At 43.3% G+C, this 5,486-nt stretch overlaps 1 protein-coding gene across 2 annotated transcripts in view; it reads left to right on the forward strand.

The window, feature by feature from the left end:
* Positions 1–3,921: 3,921 nt before the first annotated feature.
* LOC143282412 (uncharacterized) overlaps positions 3,922–5,486 on the forward strand; it is a 16,876-nt gene continuing 15,311 nt past the window's right edge. The window contains exon 1 of one of the 2 annotated variants that reach the window (XM_076588044.1): positions 3,922–3,999. The gene's annotated coding sequence lies outside the window, so the exon portion shown is untranslated. Of the gene's footprint in view, positions 4,188–5,486 lie in introns of both variants that reach the window. The other variant, XM_076588042.1, reaches the window with a different exon arrangement.

Here is a 5,486-nt window from a genome sequence, read left to right on the forward strand (position 1 = left end):
GGACGGATTTTTTCAGTCAAGACCAAATCAAATAACAAACATCAGTTACAAAATATGCTGATAGACCACAGGCGTTTTAATTATTATCATTATTACTTCAAGAGCAAGACAGGCAAACAGACCAAAGGTTATTCAAGATCATGCAGATTAGTAACAAACATCAAGACTAAAATATGCGAACAGCCGTTGAGAAAATAACTATAATAGTTAACGAAAATGCTAATAGACCATACGCGACTCAAGATCCATAACAAATTACAAGCATCAATAATATTATATTCCAACAAACTACAGGCTTTTTTTTTTCTTCTAGATATAGTAAATTACGAAATATCATGAGCAAAGTTTGCTAACAGACCATAGGCCTTTTATAAATTCATCGTAACGAACGTCAAAAGCAAAACATGCTAACAGACGATAGGCTTCTCAAATGTTCAGTCCAAGCGAACATCAGGACTAAAATATGCTAACAGACCATAGGCGCTGTAAAATCATAGTAAACAACAAAGACCATGGGTGTCCCAAGACCATAGTAAACAGCAAACATGGTAATAATATAGATGATGATGATGATGATGATGATGATGATAAAAACAACAGCAACGAAAATAATGATAATAATAATGATGATGATAAACGAAGACAAACACAGACACGGACAGACACAAACACAGACACACTCACAGACACAAACACAGACACAGACACAGACAGACACACACACACACACACACACACACACACACACACACAGAGCAAACTAACAACCCACACACCTTTACATTATAATATTACTCCAATATCAGCTCTTTTTTTCTTTTTCTTTTTTTAATCACCATAAGCAGATATAATTCAAACAAACAAATCCGAACTCACACGCGTGCACTGGCACAGAAACACTCACACTCGTACATGATGATGGAGTCTCCCGTCGGACCGACGGATGAGTAGGCAGGCAGGCTTATCTGTCGGTGTGTGTCCTCATAAGGGAGAAGAGGCCGATTCTGGATGCGCAGCACTTCCCACAGGTGTTGCAAGGGAAAACGTCTCAAGAAGTTGAGCCCTGTTTCCTTCGCTCACGCTTCTCCTTAATGGCCAGCGTTCTCTTGTTTTCAAACGTCTTTATGCCACTAGTGCACAGCATCCTCCAGCGAGAGCGGTCAAGGGCATCAGTTTCCCAGGAAGTGGTGTCTATGTCACAGGCTTCGAGGTCTGTCTTCAAGGTGTTCTTGAAGCACTTGCAGGGTCTTCTAAGTTCACGGTGGCCTTTCTTCAGCTGGCCATACAAAAAGCATCTTCGGGATCCTGCTGTCTGTCATGCGGACAACGTGTCCTGTCCAGCGTAGCTGGCACTGGATCAGCAGGCTTTCGATGCTGGGCACGCCGCTCGTACATACCCACTCACTAAATCATCTAAAGATATTTGCAGACGGATCTGTTGTAAATGACAGACCTGGTGCTGCTTTCGTTATTCCACACCTTAACTTTCAAAACCCATTTAATCTGGGAGAGAATAAGTCCATCTTCACAGCTGAACTTATAGCAATTCTAATGGCGTTAAATTTCATGATATCCTTTCCGAAAACTATATAACAGATACTGTTTTGTGTTGATTCTTAATCAGTTTTTCACGCTAATGAACTTATAAAAGAAACGGTTAGGTATGAACTCATTATTGAAATTAACCATTTGATTCACGAACTCTTATCAAGAGGCTCTTACATTACCTTTTGCTGGATTCCTTCTCATTGCGGTTTTTACTATAATGAAAAAGTTGACATTTTGGCTAAAAAAGGAGCTAGAAGTTCCATGAAGGAGTTAGATTTAAAGATTTCGCTTTCACTACAGAAATGTTACACCATGGAAGAGAAAGTCCAATGGTCAAAATTTCAGCTTGAAGAAAAACACACCGGTAACTCGGAGTTACATAAGCATATACAGAAAATGTATAGTTTCATGGGAAAACATTACCAAAATGATTTCCATAAGAGGCAAATCATTTCTCTAATCTGCAAATGGAAAATGAATTGTTTTAAGACCAAATATGTCAACAATGTTTATTGCATCTGTGGTGCTCACATAACAGCCGATCATATACTAATTTGCGATATGTTAAAGTCTCACATTCCTGAACTGAAATGATCGTCAGTGTTGACAATCTTCAGCAGTCCATTGCTAATGTATGACTTGTTCAACTCCTTGTTAAATAGTCCAGTTGGTTCGCTGTTATAGTTGTTAGTTTTTCATTAGAAATATGTTATATTGTTATGCTTTAAATCAGTCATTTTCTCTTTGTAACACACACACATACACACACACGCACGCACACACGCACGCACGCGTACACACTTTCACTTACGTGCATGCGTCACAGTAATTTCTTCCCTCCCCCCCCCCCCCCCGCACCCCGCTCCCCCTCCCACCCCACTCGATTTTTTTTTCCTACCTTCGTCTAATATCACTTACAGTGAAAAGACGTTGAACTAAAGAACGAACGAACGAACTCCACACCGGCACACACACACACACACACACACACACACACACACACACACACACACACACACACACACACACACACACACACACACACACACACACACACACACACGTAGCTTATAGCTGAATGTCATTAGAAAGTTATGGTTGGTCTATCCACAGGCGCTTTCAAAAAGACGTGTTCTGAGAACAGTTTCAAAAGACTGCAGTGTGGGAGAGCGGCAAAGGTCATGAGTTAGACTGTTCCAGACAGATGGAGCCGAATACCGGGGAAAAGGAAGGATCACCGAAGGATCTGGATTTTACACGGGGAGCAAGTAGCCGCCGTGAATCGGAACACGATCTGAGTTGTGGGCGTGTGTACCGGGTAAGTTGGAATGACTTTTCTCACATACTGAGGGACAGTACCAAAAAAAAAAAAAAGAGATAAGCTAACAGAGAGCATAGACTGTTTTAAAAAGTATAACAGATAACACACATCAATTGTAAAACATGCTAACAGACCGTAGGCATCTCAAGGTCATGTATGTATGATGGACAATCGTGCCTATGATCACCAGAACGGCTGTGGAGGCAACTACTGTCCCGACTTGATTATAATGAAGAGTGTCTTACCCAAGTTTCATCCCCACTCTGTCGGCCAAGAGGGCTTTAGGACAGTCGACGTTGGAATGGACCCCAAAGGCCAGCTTGCCCTAAAGTGGGGGGGGGGGGGGGGGGGGGACTAAGAGCCAGTGCAATCTTGCCTCCTAGTTTGAGAGTCATGGTCCTTCACAAAAGACTAAGCTGTAAATGAATTCCCATCGCAGTCGAGAAACCACTGATAATACAACTCTCACGTTGTTGATGGCCGAACTGTGAGCTCATATATATCTCTCAGATATAATCCGAGCGTTGAGCCATAGTCAATAGCCAACATCAAGAACAGAATATGCACACAGACCATAGGCGTCTCAACACAGTGGTCTCAACACCATAGATAAACAACACAAAAATCAAGAGCAAAGTATGCCAACAGATCACAGACATTTTTAAAAGATGTAGCACATGACGAACACCAAGAGCAAAATATGCTGAACGGCCATAGGCATTTTACAAAAAAAATATTGTCAATAACGAACATCAAGAGCAAAATATGCTAACAGATCACAGGCATTGTATAAAATTGTTGTAAATAACGGAAAATCAACAGCAAAAAACATAGACCATAAGCGTCTCAAGATCATGGCAAACAGCAAGCAAAACGTCAAGAGCAAACTAATCCAACACCTCACACAGGCATTCACTCCACTCCACACACACACACACACACACACACACACACACACAAAGCCGCGTGGCCTTGGGTATTATGGACCTGTTCAGTCTGATCCTGCCCACAGTGTGCATTGTTTCCACGGGACGGTAACTGCGTGCCGGTGACAGATTTACCAAAAGAAAAAAAACAAACAAAAAAACAAAATCTGCGCGTATATTGTGGTGTCTCATGCGACTGTTGGGGTAAGTTCTGCATTTGCGCAGACCATTACAGACAACTGAGATGGTGAACATCGTTGTTTAATCGAGTTTAATCGATTTGCAGTTTTTGTTTGTGTTTTCATTTCTAATTTGCTTTTGTTTCTTTTCGGAAATTTGAAAAGTCCGTGGTTCCTGGTTCTTGTCAAAGGAGGAGTGTTATTGAGTGATAGGTAAGGAGGTTTTATTGTCTTTTGTCTTATTTATTTATTTATTTATTTATTTATTTTTTCACTTATCTATTCATTTATTTATTTATTTGATTATTCATTTATCTATCATTTGTGTGTGTGTGTGTGTGTGTGTGTGTGTGTGTGTGTGTGTGTGTGTGTGTGTGTGTGTGTGAGCACGGACGTGATCTTGTTGACGATTGATAAGGAAGGAGGATGTTGATGATTTTGGCACGGTGATGGTGGTGGTAGTAGTCGTAGTAGTAGTAGCAGTTGTAGTAGTGCAGTAGTAGCAGTTGTGGTGCTTGGCGGCGGTATTTGAGTGGTGTTGAGGTGGTGGTGGGTGGTGGGTGGTGTAGGTAGTGGTGGTGATGGCGATGTTTGGGTGGTGTTGAGGAGGTGGTGGGTGGTGGGTGGTGTAGGTAGTGGTGGTGATGGCGATGTTTGGGTGGTGTTGAGGTGGTGGTGGGTGGTGTTGGTAGTGGTGGTGATGGCGATGTTTGGGTGGTGTTGAGGTGGTGGTGGGTGGTGTAGGTAGTGGTGGTGATGGCGATGTTTGGGTGGTGCTGAGGTGGTGGTGGGTGGTGGGTGGTGTTGGTAGTGGTGGTGATGGCGATGTTTGGGTGGTGTTGAGGTGGTGGGTGGGTGGTGTTGGTAGTGGTGGTGATGGCGATGTTTGGGTGGTTGTTGAGGAGGTGGTGGGGCTTTCTTGCGCTTCTTTCAGTGCTTCTCTCTCTTCTGTCTGTCCTTTGTTCTCTTGTTTTCATTCTCTATCTATTCTCTGGTGGAGTTGGGAGGTGGTGGTGGTGTTGGTAGTGTGGTGATGCGTGTTTGGGTGGTGTTGAGAGTGTGGGTGGTGGGTGGTGTAGGTAGTGGTGGTGGAGATGGCGATGTTGGATGGTGTTGAGGAGTGGTGGGTGGTGTAGGTAGTGGTGGTGGAGATGGCGATGTTTGGGTGGTGCTGGGGTTGGGGTGGGGGATGTGGCAATAGTGACAGAAATGGTTGCGGTTGCTGTTTTGTTCTTATGTGTGCAAGAACACTGTCTCTGCCTGTCTGTCTGTCTGTCTGTCTCTTTCTCTGCTTCTGCCTCTGTCTCTCTGTCTCTGTTTCTGTCGCTGTCTGTCTGTCTGTCTGTCTGTCTGTCTCTTTCTCTGCTTCTGATTCTGCCTCTGTCTCTCTGTCTCTGTTTCTGTCGCTGTCTGTCTGTCTGTCTTCCTCTCTCTTTCTCGATATCTACCCCTCTTCCCCTTATGTGACATAGTGTGGTTCATGTTTGTATGCATCTCTTTCTCCCTCCCCCC

This window comes from Babylonia areolata, chromosome 5 (genome assembly GCF_041734735.1).
Source record: "Babylonia areolata isolate BAREFJ2019XMU chromosome 5, ASM4173473v1, whole genome shotgun sequence".
In the NCBI taxonomy this organism is placed as follows: Eukaryota; Metazoa; Mollusca; class Gastropoda; order Neogastropoda; family Buccinidae; genus Babylonia; species Babylonia areolata.